This window comes from Pteropus alecto, unplaced genomic scaffold (genome assembly GCF_000325575.1).
Source record: "Pteropus alecto unplaced genomic scaffold, ASM32557v1 scaffold164, whole genome shotgun sequence".
NCBI classification, from domain to species: Eukaryota; Metazoa; Chordata; class Mammalia; order Chiroptera; family Pteropodidae; genus Pteropus; species Pteropus alecto.
In genome coordinates this window covers 7,061,371-7,084,238 of record NW_006439568.1, presented here as the reverse complement: position 1 = coordinate 7,084,238, position 22,868 = coordinate 7,061,371, and the positions used below count along the sequence as shown (strand labels likewise).

At 39.5% G+C, this 22,868-nt stretch overlaps 1 protein-coding gene and 1 pseudogene across 1 annotated transcript in view; both read left to right on the top strand.

Moving 5' to 3' along the window:
- DEPTOR (DEP domain containing MTOR interacting protein) overlaps nt 1–22,868 on the top strand; it is a 120,826-nt gene that overhangs the window by 4,803 nt on the left and 93,155 nt on the right. The gene's annotated exons all lie outside the window — the stretch shown is intronic.
- Nucleotides 16,020–16,458, top strand: LOC112483571 (annotated as a pseudogene).

The following is a 22,868-nucleotide window of genomic DNA, read 5'->3' as shown; positions in this document are numbered from 1 at the left end:
CTGTGTGTCTGTCTGTCTCTATCATCTATCTACCTATCATCTATCTATCCGTCTATCTATCTATACATCCACCTTTAATTTTTATAGCAACTCTATTTAGAAGATACGCTTATTACCTTAATTTTACAGATGAGGAAACTGAGGAAAGAGGCATTTACTCTAACTGGCCATAGGTTATCCATCCAGAAAGTGGTAGATACAAGAGCTCCTGCAGGATGCTAGACTGCAATTTAATGCTGTCCTCCACTGGTAATTTAGGGGGTTAAAAATGTAATGCCAAGACAAACGTAAAACAGAATCATGTATGTAAAGCTGTCACATTCTGGTATGACAACTTGCACAAACAAACAAGTAGACAAATGATTTTTCCAATTTGTTGGGGAAAATCTAATTTGTTTCTAGAAGTGTTTGTTTTGACAAGATAGAATGGTCACTTTTCTCTACTAACTGTTAAACCGGGTCTCCCTTGCCATGTGGTTTTGAAAACTTAATTTGAATGCTGCTTGTTCTGAATTTGTAATAGGAAGATAAATTGCAGTTCACCATTTTGGCAGCTGTGAGGATGGAAGTGGGGTGAGATTGTAATGAGGAATGCTTAATTAAGAGAGAAACTGTTTCCAGCCTTTCAGTTATGCTGATCTACCTAGACTAAATATGCGAATTACTATAATCTCATCGAATCACTAGAACTGGTTCCCTAAAAGCAACTCACTAGGCTATGAGTTTTAGCTCAGTTGTAGGACATTGCAGTTCCTTCAGATCGTTCGGTGTATTTGCCTTTTTGTTATCACAGACTGCCTTTCCAGACTCTTACAGCCTTGCTGTTGCCTCTTTCAGAAAACATGTTCAATGAATGTTGAGTTGCTTTCCTGAGTTTGCTTTGCAAGTGTTAATGCGTTATACAAATAAAAGGTAAAACTCATGGCATTGAACCAAAGACCCAGCTACAATAAAGTAAAGATACAGAATTTAGAGCGTACAGAATAGAAAAGAGAAATAGTTCATATTATTGCACTTCGAACTTAAGGAACTTTAAGGTTGGCATAGAGAATGTCTTGGGAATAGCCATTTCTGGTTACCATTAATGTGGAAGCTTAGCTCTACCAGACACTTAACTGTCTAGGAATAGCAGGAAATAGCAGGCAAGCTACTACTGAAATCTAACTATAAGTGGAAGGAGGAATACATTTTTATTCTTCTAAACAGCAGAGAAGATATCATGGAGTCAGGAAATTACTGTCTGTTCAGATTAAAAGGGTGGTGGTGAGTGGAGGGGGGTTGCTTTAGGAAATGGAGAGTCACTGTATTGGGGATCAATGCAGAGAAGCCTGGTACTGGTATAGAGTGTTGAATTCCCTTTGAATAGGAGGCTTTTCCAACATACAGTTCCTGTTCCTGTGAATGTCTTTCCTGTTTCACAAATTGGATATTGGGGCAGCAAGCACAATCCTGGTACAGAGCAGGCCTTCCGGTAAAGACTTCTCCTACCTGGAGAGAGAGCATGTGAAAGTAGTTTGTCACTTACCAAAAACATCATGCAAATGGAAGGCACTTAGTAAGTGCTCAATAAATGATTATGGAATTATTTTATACCCAAATGTACTTCAATTCTTATGTAAACCTTTTCTTTTAATGACTAGAGCGTTCATCGTTCATGAATAATACATTTGTGATTACCTTTCTAAAAGGCCAATGCTGATATTTTAGCATGGTTTCCATCAGCTTTGGAATCATTAAACCCCTGAAAATGAGTTAAATACACATCAAAATGAGAGAATGGGAGATGAAGGAAGATGGTTCTCCTCTCTCATTATTTTTAGTATTCATTTGGATCAAGAACTCACTTCCCTGTATTAGGTGGTGAAGTTGGTTTCTATGAGTTTACTAATTAGGAAAAAACAAAAGAAACAGTGATCAACTCTCTCCATAGCGAGTCTTCATATTTTTCTACGTTCCTCTCCTTATCTTCTAAGGAGGAGTGGGTTCCAGGTCTAAGATCCTTTTTCCAATATTTATCAACTTTAACCAAACTTGAAGCTCATGCCAGTGACTGTTTTCATGGATAATTAGGTACTTGGAGAACAACAGTGGAGACAGAGTGGAGATAGAGGGCTTAGTGGGTCAGACAGCAGGCTTGCAAGCAGCTGTTCCCTGTGGCAGTGCCAGTGGGGGCACGGGAGCTATTTTCATCAGAGCTGGCTGGGATGGTGCCATCCTGCAAGAGTTCAGAGAGCACACTGACTTACTCAGGTCTGCACAAAGCATCGTTTTTCTGTAGATTTTTAAAAATATTTTGGGGTTGGATAGGAGAGGTGAGATGAAGAGAAAAAATATATTGGGAGCATGGGACAAGATATCCTTTTGTATATGGAGTTTTCAGGTAACAGCTGTTGCTAGGGTGTGGCAAGAGGCGACAGATGCCAGGGCCTCCAGCTTTGGGAAGCCCATGGCAGCTGCAGAATAGGAGGTAGTTAGCAGCGAGTGTCCTTGGAGAAAGGCTCAAATCTTCCCACTCTTACTCCTCAGCTGCTACTTGTGGTTCTGTTATTGTTGCTGGTGGTGTTTGTTTGTTTATTTGTTTTAATCCTGATGACACCGTCCTCCTGCAATACTGTCTCCTACAGATTTTGATTAAGGTATTTGCCCAGAGATTCCAAGCTGTGGCCCAGCACCCACTGAGGTCTTGGCCGTATATAGATCATCCAGCTCCGTGAGAGTCTCTCCTTTGGGTGGCAAAACTATTACAGGTACAGACAATCGAACTTTGTGGTTTGTGGCAGATCAGGCAGGATTCAGAAGGACCACTTTTAGCACAGAATGCTCGGTAGCTACTCTCATCTTGACTTAAGGTGTGAGAAACAAATGGACATTCTCTCATTAAGAAAGTCTCATTTCATGCTTTCTTATTTTCAATATGCCTATGTTGGTGCTGCATTTTTATTATCTGTGAAGTTGGGCCATTTTCTAACAAATTGTGACATTCTGGAGGAATATACTATGAGTGGCATCTTGACAGAAAAATCGAGGAGGGTTTGGAAGGGCAGTGTTGATGTAATTGAGTGTTGGTCTAATATAACCAATATATGAAAGTGCACATTTATAAAGCAAATATATTAAGAAAAAAATTTTTTTTTCCACATTAAAGAAGGATTTAGCAGACATTTCTTTGAGGATCCTGGGTTAGTTTGCTAGTTTGCTATTTAAAATGCAATTCTCCTTATAAGATTTGTGTGCTATTTTCAGGAACATGTATTGAGTCCAGAATAACATGAATTTTTGGGCTTGCAGAAATACCATTGTACTTCCTAACAAAAAGCAATTTAAAGATGAGGTCTCGAGACAAAGATGTAATGCATAACCATGACGTATTTTCCTTCACATTTGTTAGAGTTCATTTTATTAATGACTGGTTTGTAGAATCTGATAGCGAAACATAACAGTAGATAAAACCTCAGTCATCATGAGAGAGGATGAATACACCTTGGCTGCTGTGATAAAGAGCACTAATCCCACTGCCATGCTTACATGAGCCACAAGTAATCACAAAGTATTTAAGGCTATCCAAATATAAGGAACAAGAGCGAACTAGTGTTTTTACCTTCCAATATTTTATTATGAAAAATTTGAAACATACAGAAAAGTTTAAAGAATTTTACAGTGAACACTCATGTTCACCACTTAGATTTCACAATTAACATTTGACCATGCTTGCTGAAGTACGTAACCAACCTTATATCCCTTCTTCTATCTGGCCATCGAGTCATCTTATTTTTTTTAGGCATTTGGAGTAAGTTACAGACAGTAATATACTTCTAAACCTTCAATATGCAATCTACTACTAGCTTGTATTGACTTTGTTTATGGTTCTTTTTTTAAGAAAGAAAACTCATGTCTAACAAAATGCACCATTTGATGAATATTAACTAAGACATATACCTAAGAAACCAAAACCCCTACCCAGATATTATTGAATGCTTTGGCTTCAAGAAACAGAAAAACAGAAAATCAACCAAAACAGTGTTATTGACCCGCATAACTCAAAATCCAGGAGGTGTGGTGCCTTGAAACTTCACTCATTCTCTGTAACTGTGTGGCTTCTGCCTGTTTCAGCTCTTTCTTTGATTGGCTTTGTCCTTAAGCATGTGGTGGGATAGGAACTTCAGACCTCACATGGCACTTAATACTGTCCAGGGGAAGAGAAGGAACATTTCCACTCAAGATTCCAAACACAATTCCTGAGATTCGCCCTTATTGGACTGCTGAGGTTACGTGTCTGCTCTTAATCCAATAAGATTATGTTTAGGGAAGTGGATGACAAAAGCGAACCAGGCATCTCTCCCCCAAACACACACATACTTTATCTCTACCTCTGTCTCTATCTCTGTCTCTCAAGGGTCATTCTACAATCCATGCATTCATTTCTACCATTTCCAGAAATTTTTTGCTCGCTCATATAATTTTTTTTTACATAGAGAAAGGGAAAAGAGCCACTATTATAGGTCTTTTTGAGAAAAAGAAGTAAAATATATTAGAAAATCTTTCAATTAAAATACAAATCTTTTATTTCTCTGCAAATGTAAAACTATGATTCAAGAACACAAAACTGTGAGATTTAAATACTTAGATTTTTTTTTTATAGACCATTGGACATCAGCTCATTTTATAGGAATTTATTTAAACAAACCTTATTTTAGCTGGGTGCTGCCCTTTTTCACTCGCCCAGCTCATATTTATTGAGTGTCTGTTATATGTCAGGCATTATACTACTTGCTGTGAGAGATACAAAATGAAATAAGAGAAACTCTTTACTCTTGAAGAGATCAAACTATATCCTGTCTGGTCTTAACAAGTGTGTGTACAAAGTAGAAAATCATGATCTATAACCATATTATATTAAAGACAGGCATTCCATTTATCAGTAAGAAAAAAAACTAAGAGCTGGAAAGAAATGGTCACGTGTTTTAACAGTTTTCGTCTTAAAGTCACTATAGCATTTATTTTAAAATGTTATGTGTTTTATTGGAAAAAGAACACAAAAATCACATTTTTTTCCTATCTCCGAGAGAGAAATGACTTTTCCAAAGAGAATAACCAAATGATCCAGTGTGCGTATGTAATTATATTTCTTCTGAAATAGTGCTCTATCCTTAGAGTTATGATACCCTGCTGTTAGAATTGTCACATATCCAGCCCTTGCCTCCTTTTCCTTTCTAGAACTCAGCAAAAGTGTTGCAAAGCTAAAGAAAAGGTTGGATTTTACGTTTCGAAGCCAAAAAGCTGGCTCGACAGTGGCCCGAAAGGCTGCCATCTTGCCGTATTCTATGCGGGATCCCTCTCAATGCCTCATCACTGGTTCTGCAGACACACCCTGGACCCCATCTAGATGCCAGACATTGGATTAGGTGCTGGGGACCATCATCCCCCACACCATCCTCTGAGATCACTTGTATCTCTCAGAGTTTCAAGGCCACACTTTGTGTATCAGAGACTTTACATTCACTTTCAAGGTTCAAGATTTCCAAACTGTAAGGCAAACCATATCTAAAATAATAAAAAGAATAGATATCCTAAGATAACATTTCTGGGCTTGCAAAAGGCAAGAGTCCTTTGCTTGTTCATTTGTATTTGTCCTAAGGGAAAATTAATTTCGTCTAGGGGTAGGTACGTCAGAAGAGTGAGAGCTACAAGGATGCCTGGGTGGGGAAGGACAGATATTTTATAGTATATGACTCTCGCGTCTTGTATATCCTTATAAAATAAATTTATTTTAAAATCTATAAAAATACACAAATATAATTCAATAAATTCAAATGTTCATAATTCTATATAATTCTATAAATATAAAAATATATAATTCTATAAATATAAAAAATGAGAGACACTGAAAAGAAATTATTGACAATCTAAAGATGGGGAAGTGTTGAAGATACTATGAGGCATTTATGGCAAAGGACACTCAGAAAAGGAAGCCGTGCTTCTAGCATAAGGGATGATAACTGCCTCATAAACTCCTACAGGGCAGGAGGGCTCAATGACAAAAGAGGGACATAAGCCATATACCTAGGGTAAGTGTTGTGAATCCATGAGGTGATAAACACCTACGCTGTGAGAAACTTGGCCAGAAGTGGGACTTCCTGTTATGCGTTCCCTTGAATGTGCTACTCTCCCCTAGTAAGCTTGTGGTATGGCACAAAGATCTTTTCATAACTTGTAGAGACATTGGGGACAAAAATGTTCAAGATGACAGTCATTGCAGAGGAGGGTGATCAAGTGTATATTTTTATGTGTGGGTTGTAAAGAGAGAGATAGTTGGACAATTCAGTAATAAGATGATAATAGTGAAGTGTCAGGTCCTCTTCTGTGCATTTACATGTATATTATTTCATTGAATCCTGATAATGGAAGAAACTAAGCTATGAGCAATTTGACCAAGATTATGTAAGCGGTAAGTATGGTAGGTTGGTTTTGAATCCAGGCCTCTCAGGGTTCCTACTAGGTGCCTACAACTGTGGAAGTAACTCTGTCAAATATCCTCTTGCCTTTAAGTCACAGTCTAAGCAGGGTAGAGGGGAAAAAGCATATGCATTCAAGTAATATAGAGGCAATATATAATAGACAACGTATAGAGTGGTTTCAACAATGAAGGGAGTTTCTTGGCTTATGTAACATTACTTTTCAGAGACAGGTGGACTTCATGTGAGGTTCGATCAGGACCAGGTCTATTTCCCTCAAATTGCCTTGATTCTATCCTTTGTGCATTAGCTTTTCCTTTACAAAGGCTATTTATTTATTTATTTAATTATTTAATTTTATTTTTTTTGTGATTTCATAGTCACCAGCACCAGTTGTTTGTTTGTTTGTTTGTTTGTTTTATTTATTTTTTGCGTGATTTCATAGTCACCAGCACCAATCGAGACTGAAAAGAGAGTGCTGGCTGCCATCAACTATCAACAAAAGTCTTGAGCCTTGATGTTGCTGTATCATTTTAACTCACAGACTCACAAGACGTTAAAGCAGAGTAAGGTTCTTCACTGGTTCTCTTAGGGTTACCTACCTGCAATGTTGTGGCGAGGAGGATGGCATTACTCTGACTACCTTAGGTCAATCAGGACCTTTTGTAGATAGAGGTGGGATCATAGCTGCTATATGGAGATGAACCTTATGGAGAAAAGTTCACTCAGTGTTGGGGAGATAAGTACAATGTCCTCCACAAAAGGTAGTTCAGGCTCAATGAAGAGGAACGAGTGAAAGTTTTTTGAGCAGTGTGTGATGTGATGAAGGCAACAGTTTAAGAGAAATAACTTAAAGTTGGGTGGGAGGGGAGCTTATACTGAGAAGAAGTACGTACCCACAGAAAAGACGCAACTTGGGAAAGGTTAGGAGACATTGGCATCCATCTTGGGCTCTGTTGCTTTCAATATCATTTACCGTAAACTTCCCTACCATGATGATCAGCATCTACATGCTTCTTCCTTCACCTCCCACCCCTCATCGCCCTCTGATTTTATGCCCCTAGTTTTCGGGATTTGCTCAGTAATAGAAATAAAATAGAACTCTTCAACTAAAATGGTAAGTGGTTCAGATTCTAATTGCAAAGAATGCTTTTTGTATCACTTGGGTTTTGATGTCTTTCCAAGGAACACCTCCATCCAGAGATAGTCTCAGCTAAAGCTAAAGTAAAAAGTTATCTCTTCGTTTAAGCGAAGCTGCTTTAGAGATAATTAAGATGCAGTCTATCTGGGAAAATTGCAAAACGTCCCTTATATACGTGACACAATTAAGAAAAGTCTTTCAGGTCACATGTTTCAATATATTTTATCAACTTTCTCCCTCTCTTCTGCATAAATTGGAAATGGGACCTACTTTTGATTATCAAGAAGACAGGTTTTTCTCCACTGTAAATAAGATCTAAGCTTATATCTCAGTGAACCATTGTGTTGACTTTACAATAGTGATTTTGGCATCGATTTTGTACTGCATCTTACCATAAAGATAACTAATAGGAATAAATCTAAATGAAAATGGTTTTATTCTTGGATAATACTTCATGAGTTTAGCCTTTTATTCTTCAGAATTGAGGGCGTGTGTACAAATACAGCACACCGTTTGTGCCCAAGTGCTGACAAGAAACCGTGATAATGACAAGTGTGATTTTTCTTATGCCTGTGTTGACTACGAAAGAGAGAAGCTCCAGTGAAACCCATTGAGAAGCATCCATGAAATTTAAGAAGCTGGGCTTGGAGCCAGTACTTTTGTCTACGTGTTCGCCATTCGGCTGAGTTCGCACTAATGAGGGCTGTAAGCCAAGAATAGCAGAGTCTGATTCCTAAGGACCTTATTATAATTTACAATCAGGTTTCTCCGGCGCAGGTGTAGTGGTGAGGACCAGGAATTCCTTAGAAACCAGGATTCCAATACACCAGGATTTGTTGGGTCATTTCGGACAGAACTATTTCATTATTTACATGCTTATTTAACCAGAGAGAATCTCTTCGATTGTCTTCCTGTTTGTTAGCTCCACTTTGGCTGACTATTTTGCCACTAGATAATTTCACTTCCCAAAGGGGAATACAAAGAGAGAGAGAGGAAGTTGGTTTGGCCATTTGTCAGCAGTTCTGGAAGAATGTTTATTCAGGGAGGAGTTTGAAAACTGAGAATTTGGGGATTATCTGGACATTTTCAGTTCTTTCATGATGTTTCTACCCTACTAATCCTCAGCTGACCTTCTAGCCTCTGCCAGAGAACTTTTCTAGTGGCCAGAACTCAATCTAATATACATTTGGGGCAATGGCTGCAATCCTTATTGGTTACATATATGAAAGGAAATTTTATAATGAAATTTAGCCTAGCAGTCCTTAAAAGGACACTCACTTATAAAATATGACCATACGTTTTACTTTGTAGTTAAAAAAAGCTATCCTTGATGGAGCATAGGAACAGTCACTTAATTACCTTTGGGAATTCTAGGAAATGGGCCTTCCCAGAGATTATTGTACAATGTGTGACAAAGAAAACATGTATTTAAAACTATGCAGTAGTCTATTCAGAGATTTGTTCAAAGGTTAAATTGAGGAATTTAGCCACTTAAAATTGCATTTATTAGAATTTTTAAGTATTTTTCAGGCCTTTTTCAGTGTTACACCCTAAGGCCTTGAGAACCTGATCTTATGTATGTGACCTGAAATGCCTCCCATGGCAGAAGGATTGTTAAAGTGAGGTATCCGATTCTCATAGAGCAGATGTTTTCTTTACCAAGATCCCGTGCATCTAGGTTTGGTAATTCTCCTGGAGGAGGGATTGCAGGCCTGGAGGAGGCAATTGCAGGCCTATTGCCCCTCAGACTTTTATGAATGGGAGGTGTAAGCAAAAGGTGACACCTTCTAAAAGAGAAATCCAGCTCTCATTGCCAAACTTATTCTAGTGACTTAAAAGAATGGGCGCCCCTCCATCCCTCCCACTCTGAGCCTTCCACTACTTTGCACAGACTTCCATCAAGGCCTTTATAGTCCTTACCCACTTTTTTCCCCTTACATAGTAATGGAATAACATGGTTTATGGTATGGCTTGAGGAACACCTTTACTGGGGACTCCTAAATACAAAAGGTCAGCAAGGATACACGGTCCTCCATCCTTTTATTATCCTACGAAGAATTAGGCGTGAGCCTGAAGCTACCAGATCCTGTCCCCCTGTTACTTGACCTTCCTACACTGCAATATGAGGATGGCCTCATTTCTGGGTTATATATAATGTGAACTCAGGTGCCAAAGAGACTGGGCTGGGAAATGCCAGCTTTGCAGCACCTGGAGACCTTGAGGGCTTGTTTAAAGTTGCGACCCCTCCTGCTGGTGAAAGGAGGCCACCAATATTGGATGATGCTAGGTTTGGGTACAGCAGGGTACAGCCCCTCCTGCTGGGGAAAGGCCAGGCTCCCAGTCCCGGCCAGCTCACTGGCTGGCAAATCAAGCTAGGCCTCTGAGGTCATATCCACAAATCCTGCGTGTCCCTCGATGGTTGGCGGGTCTGTACACTCTCCAAGGTGAGATGTGGCACCTTATTCATTTTCAAGTCTGGAGCTTCCCTGCCTAAAATCCAGGAAGAGGCATTACGTCTTTCAATGCTACAAGTGCATTTTGAGTTACTCTGAAATTTTGAAACTAGGACTTTAAATTCTACCTTATTTTATAAATGAAGGTGTTTAATTCAAAGATTAAACTAGGTTTCATCTTTTAACCCCTGACTTTGTTTTTAATTGCTTAACACTGAGCTTCCTTCTGTTTTCCTTCTGCCAAGATAGATAAATCGTTCCTTGGCAGTAGACTGTAATTCTTACTACTATGCTACTTATTGTGGTAGCCATTGGTTTGGTGTTACTCTGATTTTCTTTTAGCCTTCTCAATAAATAATAACATAATAATAATTAATATTTATTGGAACTATTTGATACTATGGATAATAACCAATATTATTACCAGAATGCCAAGTAGTATGATAAGCATTTTACATGAATTATATCATTGAATACTCAAGTAGATATCATTAGTCTCATTTTAGAGATGGGGACACAAAGGCTTAGAGAGGTTAGGAAACTTGCCTGGGTCAGCCAAATGGAAGGGCTGGGCTTTGCAGCTCCACAGTGTCCCATCAAAAGCCATGTTCTTGCAAGTTAATAGGTTGAGGACACAGCGAGGCTCAGCCCTAAGTAATGGGAGCCTGAGATCAGCGGCAGACTGCTGATGTGGAGCCTAGACCTTTGAAATTTGATTTGTCTCTGAATGTTTGTGTCTGTGTTGAACAAAAATTAAACTTTCTAACATAATAATTATATCAACTGCATACATGAAAATGATGAATAGCAACATTAATATATTTAAAAATTAGCTAAAAATATTTAAAGGCTACAAAAACTTGTCAGTTGTGTGAATAATTAGCTATTTATACTACTCCACATGACTAATTACTAAGAAGCATACTGATGAATATATATATGCATGAAATGTGTCAGATTAACTTTCGTGTGTTTTACTTGAAGATAATAGTAAATACTCTTCACCTCAGACTTTCATTAACTAAAACTATTATGAATTTCTGGAATGTGAGTCCATCTAATCATATCTAAGGCTCTAGAAGGAAACTTATTACTGCTTCCCAGTGACATGGAACTCTGAGAAAATGCATATCCCCAGACTTATGTTTTACACAGAAGGAATAGATCAGTCAGTATAATCTCATGCAAGAAACATTTTAAAAAGTTCCAAATATTATTTGGTTCATTGTAGATTAAAGCTTTTCAAGATATTGCTCAATTTCTATTTAGAGCTAGAGTAAATTTTTACTTAGTTAACTGTAGATTCTTACTATAAACTGTAATATTTGAAATATTTGACTCATTGTTCTCAAGGAGTGTAAGTTGAAATAGCAAAATAAGCACTGGATATGCAGTCCAAGTCCCTCTTGCTTCTTTTGTAGGAATGGAATAATTTTATGATTATAACTGAATTTTTTAGGCTAGACCTTGAGATTTGGTGGAAAATAGGTTCTATAGTTTAGGTGTTGATTTTAGGATTGAAAGAATGCAGAATTCAAAGGGTCGAGGAATCTTGGATTCAAGATAGAATACATATAAAGATTTGTTAAGATATCAGAGGATATTGGGGCATGGTGCGAGAATTTTCAAGTATCTTGATAGAAAAAAATTGCTTTAGTAGAAGTAAAGATAAGGAGTATTTAAAGGAATCTGATCTTAGCACAGATTCTTGAATAAATGGGCTCTCTCATTAGATCCACGGGCTCTAACTGAGCACTCTGTTGACCAAATCAATTTAAAGTTGTATGTGTGTTTTTTTTAAATAAAATGGGAAGAATAAATGAGCATTTGAGGTTACATGCATGTAAAGTTCTTGGAATAAGGCCTAGCGTGTAGAGAACACTCATTGTCAGTTTTTATTGCTATTGATATTAGTAATTAGATCAACATGGCTCAGAGTTAACATCCTGGAAGCACTTTTTCTTCAATTATGAAATGAGAATGTACACATTTACTTATGATGTTGAAATAAGAGTTGAGTTTTTAAATGACATGAAAATCATTCATGTATGTTGGGAATAGGCAAGACTATGGCCAGTGGGCCATTTCGGAACCACAGCCTGTTTTTGTAAATAAAATTTTATTGGAACACAGCCATGCCCATTCATTTACATATCGTCTGTCTGTTTTAATGCTACAATAGCAGAGTTAAGTAGTTGCAACCAAGACTGTATGGCCTACAAAATCAAAAATACTTATTATCTAGTCCTTGATAGGAAAAGTTTGTCAACCCTTGGTGTACATCTAAAAGAGGGTGAGGGGAGTCGCACATGGCTATATTAAGGAACACCTGGAAGGTGACGACATTCTTCTAGACAAGAGATGAATATTTGGCAATTTTTTACATTAATTTTGAAAAGATTTGATGTTGATTATTATTTCCATTTAAATGACATTTTAAATGGAAACCAAGCTTAGAAACATTCTGATCATTCTGACCAACGATAAAGATTTGACTTAAATAATTAGCCGTATAGAATACTAAACTGTTTATTTTCGAATTATTTTCCCTTATCAGGGATGTTGTATACCTGTTGCACTGATACAGAAGATCACATTAATAATGTATATACCAGCTATGGACAAATGCATGTTCTTTGCATACGCTGCCAAAAGCCCATATTCCTTTTGGTAAAACCTACATCAAGACCATATGTTGTTGTTCTAACCAAATATGAAATGCTGACTTTATTTTCTCTCATTTTTTTATTGCTTCTCGGTCTTTTGGTTAAGATCAAGTGTATTTTCTTCCATTTCTTCCATTTCTTCCATTTCTTCACCTAAGTCTCTGTCAACCATTATGGATTTCAAAATAGTGTCGTAAGGATAAAGTCATATTCTTTCATTTTTCCTTGTCCTGTGATATAATACTTTCTTCATTTCATTACACGTTGAGCAGCTGCTTGCTTGTGTTTATATTTTCAGGCTTCTTTATGTCCCTAGACAAGAAATTACACCAGAAATCTGTTATTACATAGCTGGTTTGCACTTTAACTACCTCTGTTAATTCTTGGTCTTGGTCTCAGGACCTAACCTAGGCACTGAATGAAGCCTTAAGAAGGAATTACCTATACTTTTCATTCATTTCCATATCTTTTTTTTTTTTAAACGGGAAAAGTCATCTATCAGATAGACTAAGAAGGCTGCATGCATTCATTTGACACTTTACATAGGCTTATAGAAGTTAATGCTTTAAATGTGTGTAAGAATCTGTATATATTTAAATTGTGAGTCAAGAATCTCAGTTCAGTAAAGTGCTTTCAGAGACAAGTCTTCTGTCATTGGCAATTGGAAATGCTTTTGCTTTGTAAGACTTTTTTTTAAAAAACCAATAAATCTGTTATGATACAACCACAATTTGTATCCCCTGTATCATCACTATATAGCTCAAAGAAACTTGCTAGCCTGTTTTGAGATCTTGCAGTCATCACCATCTAAGACATTCTTAAGTCTCAGGGAATTTCTTGCCTATCTATAAATTTTAAATCCTCCTAGCAAGCCTCTTGCTTCCTGAATGAGACTCTTGAGCCTATTCTCAGAGGTACACAGTTCCCTTGTTTTCTAAGCTTCCTTCTTTGGCCTACCTTTAAATTTGTAAGAGTCTCTACATTCTTTCAGTGAAATCCTTTTTTGCTTAGATTAGCCAGTTTTGTTTCTTATAACCATCATTGTCACAGAAATTAGTACCAGGAATGAGGTATATGTGACAAAAGTAACAAAAATTGCAGATACCTATTATACTTTTTTTTCCTCTAAAAGCACAGAGTCAGGGTTATTAATATAAAATTATTGCCTGTAACAAAGTGTAAAGAAAAAGGGCATAATCATCTTATGATCCTGCACATAAACATGTTGGACTTCTAACCACATTTGTTATGTTGATGGCTCTATGTTATTCTATTTCTGTAACTCTCTTGGCTTCTCCACTGTTCTTGGAATAGGGTAGAATATTAATAAATGCTCGTTGATTGATCCCTTCTGGAAAGTGAAACAGCTTTTCGTTTCCAAGTAATGAAATTTCATTCTTCCCTTTCCTCTTTTAAAAATAGGAAAACTGAAGTCTTGGGAATTGGACTTATCTATACTTTGGAGTTTACACTGGGAGTAAGAAGCAGAAAGTGTTTTATTTAGTTGATTTCATTTGGTTGTTTGCATTGTTAGATCTTGTGCAATTCTACTATGAGCCAGTTAACATTCTTTTGTGTTTTTACATTTTATTCTGTCATTTCAGTGTGCTGTTACAATTGCTAAATATTTAGGTACAAACATTAAAATCTCACTTATGAGGTGATTGTGCAATTGTAGGTAAGATGACACACAAACATATTAATATTTTTAGCTTACGCAGATGCTATTAGAAAGGTATGTAATTACACCTTCATGGATTCAGAGCAACTATTAGTTGATGGCTCAGATGCCATCAGAAAAAATGAGAGGAGGTCATACGGTGAGCCTTTGGTCTGTAAAATCATAGAACACTTGCTGGGTGAGATGAATACATAAGGAAATTCCATTTGTATAACAATTTTTCCTTTCCTTTACCTTAGTTTTGTGATCAGTATTTGCGATACAAATTACTAACATTTAAACAGCACCTTATGTTTTAGAAAGAGGTTTTCTATGGATCATTCTATTGATGCTTTACATTATATTGATCCTTTACATTATATTAATCCTTAGCCTGTGAGCTAAGAGGAATCCGAGTGATTATTTTGATTCCCAATTTAGGGTTGAAGTACTTTCCTGAAGTTCTGTCATACTCTTATTCATTGTTATGTCCCCAGTATTCAGCACATGATGGGTATGTAGTCAACAAGGAATAAAAATTTGCTAAATGGCAAAATAATGCAGCTCAGGGAGAGAGTAAGTGGCTTGGCCAAGGACACATGGTTACTAGGTGATGGAGGCAGAGCTCAGATTGAGGAATTTTAATTCCGAATCCCACACTCAGTAGCTTTCAGTGAGAAGAGCTAAGGTAACGAAATACATTTGAAATCTTCAAATGTACATCCCTTAAATTGAATGAGGGATTATTTTACAGCTAAAATTAAGTTCTATAGTTCTGATGTGTTCAAATAGAATTTTTAAAAAATATATGAAATTGGAGAGGAAATATCGAGGGCCATGCCAGTTTGGAGTTCATACGGAATCATCCCATTTCAGGGCTTTTTGATAAGAAAGCACCTTTACATGTTGCAGACAAGGAAAGTGAATTTTACTAAACTGCATAATCTGTGAGTGTGGTCACCTTTTCTAGTTTGCTACTGTGTGCCCTCTGCCTGGCACAGTGCCTGATACACAGTACTAGGTATTCAGTTCATATTTATTGACCCGGGGAGGTCCAGAAAACAAAAGTAGTTTCTCGAAGTTACGGCTTAGTGGAGGTCTTCCTAATGGGTTGATCCTCCCATGTCATCAACGTAATCAAGTTGTTGAACTTCAGGCTGGAGGGACCTTGTGGTAATCTAATCCAGCCCTTTTAAATGACTCTTGCTTGGCCATTTGACTTTGTGCCAGAGCAAGAATGGAACTGACAGTCTTGGTTACTCCTTACTCCCCACTTCCTCATCCGACTCTGAAAATATTTGTAAGGGAATAAGATGATTTCATTTTCTGGAGACCAAGGTGGCTGGTGTATGGAGAACTGAGATAGGAGAAGAGGTTCGTAACTCAGTCCTGAGCGACTGCTCTCAGCCCCCTGGGCTTCTTCTCAAGACCATTCCACACGAACACAGCATGTGTCTGCATTTCTGATTACTTCTTCCCAGACTTAGCAGTGCTTGGTTTCCATCTTTAATGCAAGATTGAAACTGGCCAGCCCGCGAGCTGCCATCTTGCATCCCCACGCGCATGCGCTTATTCTCAGCTGGTCTTCCCAAGACCCCTGAGCCCAACCCCTAGTCCCCCACGCGGCCCTTTTTCCTTTCCAACAAGATGAAAGAAAGTATCACGAACCAGAAGAAACTCACCAAACTGCAAGCACTGGTGCACCTTGCTGGGTGCACAGAAAGGAAGTGGTTCCCAGAACAGCTACAGCTGATGATAAAAAAAACTTCAGTTCTCCACAAACCAAGAACAGTGATCTGCTTTTGCAGCCCTCAAGTTCAGGCATCTCTGGCAGCGAACACTCTCACCGTGACACTTTGTCACAGGCCATACTGAGACAAAGCAGCTGACAGAAGGCCACCCAGCATCTTAAACCAGCTTGGTGCAGGCAGGCTGACTAGTGTGAGGATACTGGCTCTGCCCAAACAGTCTGTGGATGGAAAAGCGCCACTTGCTACCGATGAGGAGGAGGATGGATGACGAAGTTCTAGATCTTGTGGAGAAGTTTGATGAGATTTCCAAGAATGAAGCAAACGGAATTAAGTGAACTTCTGAAGATGAAACTTGAAAAAGTTACTGGGAGCTGCTATTTTATATTATGACTGTCTTTGAAAATTGTATTTTCATGGGTCTCATAAAACTCAATCTCTAATATTTATAAGCCAAAGCTCCTTGGACACTGCAACTCTTTTGCTTATATACAAGTCATTTTTTTGCAGCTAATTAAGCTGAAGAAGCCTGGGAATGAAGTTTGAAACTAAGGTTGAAAAAAAAAGAAACTGGCCAGCCCTCATTGGTAAAACTTAAAATGTACAGTTTTCTCATATCCCAGCTCTACGTTTTCTACTTAACTGGGGGTCAGGGGGTTATACTCTAATACCTTGAGCATGAACACCCTCCCCCACCCCCAAAGACCCTCTGCCCCTCCATAAGGAAAGAAAGGAGTAAGTGAGATGCACTCTGATTGCCCATGAGAAACTTCTGCCTTCTTCAAGTCAATTGCAATTAGAAAGAAACAAATCACAAGTAAACGTCTCACATAAATTGTGAGAGTCTCTTCCATTCCAGACACCGAGACTAGCCCTTTATAGCAACAGGCAAACCATAGGAGCCCTGCCCTAAAGTTGCTCACAGCTGGCGATTCCAGCCAGCTCAGTGCCAGAGATAGAAATGTGGACAATTACAACGCAGCACGGTGGCCTCTGCCGTAGAAGGATGTACAAGGTGCAGTGGCAGCACCGATGGAGCCGACAGACTGCCTGGGGGAGGAGGAGGATGAAGACTTCCTTGAGCAGGTGACAGCCGAGCTGGGTTTTGAAAGCGTGTCCTCGGTGTACAGTGGGGGAAGGGAGGTGTATTTGAGGCAGAGAAAATATGAAACATCATGGCATGTTCAGGGAAGTCCAAATAGCCCTTCAGTTCATTGGTGTTCAGATATTTCTGCTTGCCCATCCCTGTCTGTAAACATATTTTGAGCATAGATGTCCCCACATGGTAAACATGTTAATTTGTACACATGTACTTTTGTTCCGATGTGTTATGTATATCATAAATATACACAAGAGCAAATTGAAAAATTCTTTTAAAAGTGAGATAAAATAAATATAGACATTCTGATATTTTCTAGCTATGCCCCAAAGGATGGTCTTAGGTCCCCCTTTTTAAGCCGCCTTCTGGACTGTGGGCCCCAGGAGGAAGGCCAGATGTGTCAGAGTCACTGCTGTGTGTCCTGTGCCTAGCACAGTCTCTAGCATTCCCAGGCACCCAACCAGTATTTATTTGTCAGATCGAGTTGACTTTCAGTATTGCCAGAGTGTTAGCCTACAGTGATGAGCAGGTGACAAATGTTTCTCAGCTTTCCTGATAGAAGACCGTCGATTTTCCCAGGGCCCCAAGCAGGACACCAGAGCTTTGAGTTTAAGCTCTGACTCTCACTCTTTATCTTGGGTGGCGGTCGGTCGGGGGGGGGGAGGGACAGGGGATGGGAAGCCCTTCACATAATTTCTCTGTGTCTCATGAAAGCATTCACACTGTTTGACGGAGACAGTGATATCCTTGCACATCACATGGCGCTTGTGGTGAGTGAATAATAAAAGTGATATTGTGAAGCACTTGGCACTGACGAAAGGCCTATCAAAATGGTAAATAGCCCTTGTATAAGCAGCCGAGTGAATGAAGGCCATTCTTCCTCCCACCACGGCTCCTACTGGTCATGATAACAACATCAAAAGCATGTTTCTCTGTTTGACTTTTGAATCCAAGGGTCTATGATGTTTTAGCAACAGAACTGTCTTTTTCACATGGCAACAAACAAAACATAAGGTCTGTCACAGTGCCTTGCAATTAATAGATGGCTTTGAACAAGATTGAAGGCAGTGTATGTGAACTTTTCTTAAGTGCAATTAACATTTTATTATAGATTAGTTAAGATTATATACTTGTAGGTATATAGAGAGCACAGATTTCTTAAGCAATTTTCAAGGAAACCTGGATGTATTTTTTTTTTCATCTTTTCCACTCAGAATAATTTTCTTATACATATGCCTGCTCATGATATTTTCTTTTTAGTTACTCGGCCTGAAAATATTTGTAGAGAGCCTATGGGGCTAGCTTTTGTTTGTATTAAACAAGATGTTAAGAGATAAACAGCATGATTCCTGCCCTCAGGAAAATGACTTCTGGTAGAGAAATGGAAGACAACTGAACAAAATATTGCGAAGAACTCTGGATAATGGAAGCAACAGTTTTAGAAAGCAGAAATCTTTGTGACCTAGAAAAGAAGGAGGTGGCTTCATGGTGAGGTGGGACATGAGGAAAGACGAATAGGCTTTATAGACGTTAAGGGAAGAAGGACGGAATTCCTGGCAGTGGGACTACCATTGGCAAAGGCACAGAGATGGGTTAGACATTGCATGTGCGTCTGCTTGAACCGAAGCAGGAGCCTGGAGTTGGGAACGAGGGTCAACAAGGTTGATAAGGGGGAGGAGAGGCAGAATGAGGGATGCTCACACACAGCTTTAATTACTGCTCAGAAGACTCAGAGCCTGTTGCATATCAGAATGGTTGTATGCCTTGCCTCTGTATGTCCTTACTTAGGAGAGGCAAGTTGGGCAGCAGGTATGGATTTGAAGAGTGGAGATCCAGAGACTAAATGAGGAGACTCTGGCCTGGAAGAGTGGTCACAGAATGAAGGAGTTCAAGGGAAGTTTCCAAGGTGTCGACGACAGAACTGGATGACAGCTTCAAGAAATTTGAGTCCAAGAAACATTTTCTGAGCTGCTGTCAGCACTAGGCAGAGTGTTGGGAATGCAAAAAAGAACTAAGTTCTAATTTCTGTCCTTACGGAGTTCTTAGTTCAAGGTGGCTGAGAATGTTGCCTGGGTGTCTGGAATATTCGGGGAATCATTCCCAGAAATCAGATATTTGGAAGAGGAACGAGTTTAGTAGGGAACGATGATGATGAGAGAGAACGTGTGTTTTGGGGTGGAAGTAGAGTAGGGAAGCGGGGGAAGATGGAAGCACTGAAGTGATTACTGATTCGTGTCTTCCATGTTTTGTGTATGTTGAGTTGGGGGATGGTGCTAGGCTCTGGCAGTGAATGCCAGGGATGGTCATGCCTGTCCTTAGGGTGCTCCCTGTAGCTTTGTCACCTTTTCCCCACAGCAGAGCTCCCTTTGGCCCATAGCTTCACAGAACTTGAATGAACACAGCACTTTTAGATTTGGCTCCTTATCCTTGATGCTGCCAGATACTGTGGCCTTCTCCAAATTTTCTTCCCATGGTCTGGCTCCTTTGCAAAGCAGTCAGTGGATGCCCGTAGGGCTCCATCCAGCTGCCACCTGCCTGGATCCTGATAGCAGACAGAGCTTGAGCTGAAACTCAGACTCCTGCCAAATGCACATTCTGTGAAGAATAGCATGGGCTCTTCCTGAAGGAAGAATTATTTAACACTTCTTATCCAGAGGAACCAAACGCACACACGGGTGGTTCCGATACTCCATATTAATAGAAAGGCAAAGAGAGCAACACTTGGAAGTGCTGCCCAGTGTGTGCAGCCTGGATAGGTGAGCATGCGGCCACCCAAGGGTTCGAGACTAGAGACTCAAGTTCTGCATTCTGTACTATGCTTGAGTTTTCTGTCCAGCTGAAAATAAAAGTGAAAACCCAGACCTTTATACTGAGTATCACTTACCATTAGCTCTGTCTCAGACACTTTGGGAATTGCAAAAGAGGAAAGAGAGAGTTCTTTACTCGTGTGATTTGTAGTATAGTTCAAGAGAGAGAATTAATGCAAATAAGAGTAAAGTAATACAAAAGAATATATGGTAAACATGGGTGCTATAGAAGATATATCATACAGGAGTCAGGAAAACTAGATCATATCTGGTTGGATGAGAGAAGTCACAGTGGATGAAGGTTGAGGTAAGCTAGACTTTAATGAATAGGCAGGAAAAAACAGGGAGCATGTGCTAGGAAAGAAATAGCATACATTTTGGGACAGAGGCAGAAATGGCGATGTACTTGGCTAAAACAAGAAATAGAAGAAGAGGAAAATAATGATGGGTAGATTCCGTTTTAATATATTATGGAGACTTTGATTGGTGTATATGTGAGTACTATATGCATAGAATACATTGTCCTTTTGAAGAAACAATACCCGTTTCTGTCTTTGAACATCAGAAATTAGTTCACCATGAGCAGTTGTTTAAGTTATGCCTGGTATGCAGTTGGGGCTCAATAAATGTTTATCAGTCGAGACATCTTTTACAAACCCACTTAGCTGGAAGCAGCCTTCACTATAGCTGCAGGTGTCCCTGACAACACTTTTGAGGGCTCTTGAAATGTTTTTAAATCCGGAGATACTTTGTCTATCCTCATGTTATAGACCTGCACACTCAAAGCTCTGGCATTTTGGCAGCTTCGGCATCTGTCCTATGAGCTGAAAATAGACGATTGTAACCCTAGATGGTGTTTATGCAGCATGCTTGCTTGGCACAAGATCCTCTTTGATACGTCCTTGTTTGGAAGCCCAAAGGAAATAAAATTTGCTGTTTTGTGCTCCCTGGCCTTGTGGTTTGTGGCAGATCTTTCAGTACAAAATGTGCTCCAAACAGCCCGTCTTGTTTTGATCTGTGAGTGAGGGTTTACCCTGGAGGCTCTTTAGGGTGTCCATAAAAATAAAGAAGTTAGAGTTGAAAGAGATTTTAGAGATAAATCTTGTCAGCTTCCTCATTTTCCAGTTTAGGAAACTCAGGTCCTAATTGGACGAGAGCCCTCCCCTGGGCCACCATACGTAGACAGAAACTGCACACAACTACAGCTTAGGTGGCCTGATTCCTCCCGGAGACCACAGGATACCTACCTGGCTGCTTTCGGTCCACCCACACTCGGACATGGGGAAGTCCGCATTCTGAGCCCAGCTTCCGCTTTGGGCATCCTTTCTCACGAGCGGGACCAGCCTTTTTCTCGTCTTCCCTTGGAATTATGTACCTTCCTACTTTAAATTTCCTCTTAATCACCATGGGAACAGATTTAATATCATCCTTTAAAGTTGCTGCTTAACTGATACATTTAATACAAGTGTGCTTGTAATCCGTTCTTCAGGCACGACCTGTCTTTAAAAAAAATACTTTTATGACTTTTCATTGGATAGAAGGCTGTGATCCTGCTCTAAGAGGGTGCACATCAGTGAGCAGGTAGAGAGATCCATTTAAAGAAGAAGGGGCTCTGAAAGTTACATTATAAGTCTGGCTGGAGAGTTAGTTCGTTCGTCAGCCTCGCAGGGTTTTTGCAAGATGGGAGCCTTTGACTCACGGGTTCCTGATTCCCCGGGGAGGGTGCTCTCCTTCCTGGATCTTACTCCTGGAGAGTATGTGTCACCTTGACCACGCCCTGACCCACAAAGGTCTGCTCCATCAGCTACACCTAATAGGCTGCTCTCCTCCCTGCCTCCTCCTTTTTCTTCTTATTCCACAACCTCGTGTTGGTTCCATTTCACTCCAACCTAATGGTTCGCAAAGAGGTGGTGGAGCCCAGCCAGCCCTCTGTGGTTTAACAAGCCTTCCAGGTGGTCTTACTGCGGGTTGTCTCTGAGCATCGCTTGCTCTCACCTTCTCTAACTTGAATCTCTGCCTCAGGCTACAGGTCACCTGGCATGTATTTTTCATATTCCACTGGGATATATTGAACAATATTTTAGCTATTATTTCAATGATCTTTTGTACTTAATCTTTTAATATATTTTTACTTTGTCTAAAAATTGGCTCCGAGACCGTTTCTTCTCAGGAAAGAAGTGTTCAGTTTCCAACACTAAATGTTCCATTGAAATGCAGTGTCTTTCTCAAGACTTGAGTATGGTCTGGGTGTTACCAGAGATGACTTGCAAGGCTGTCGCAGACAGATTCTGGGCCAGCTCTCTCATCAGTGGGCCACTCTTCAATCAGATGTTAGATTTGCAGCAGCCTCTGTATCTAGACTGTCCCACAGTGGAGTAGAGCAGATAGTCTGGTCAGAGTCAGGAGGCCAAGGTTGAAGTTCCACCTGGGAGAACATGTCAAGTCACTCAACACCTCCAAGTTCTCTAAGTCCGTACAACAGTGATGTCAGGGAGAGCTTGCATAAAATAGCTCGAAGGTTCTTTTCAGGCAAAACAATTCTATGATTTGATGATTTATGTTTGGTTCTAGCAATCCTCACAGCAGTTGTCAGCCCACATGGATTGTTCCTTGATCACACCCAGAGACGTTAAACAAATTTAGTGCAAAATCCTGCATCCATACTGGAAAACAGTGGTCATCAACTGAGGGCTGTATGTATTCTAAAAAGTAATTGAAATGCATGTTTAGTGGCTTCTTGATGGTACTTCTGGCAAAAGCTGACAATGAAATACATCATTTAATAATAATAACAGGAGTAAGAGTTGACATTGAGAGTTTATTATGTGCTAAGCACTTTACA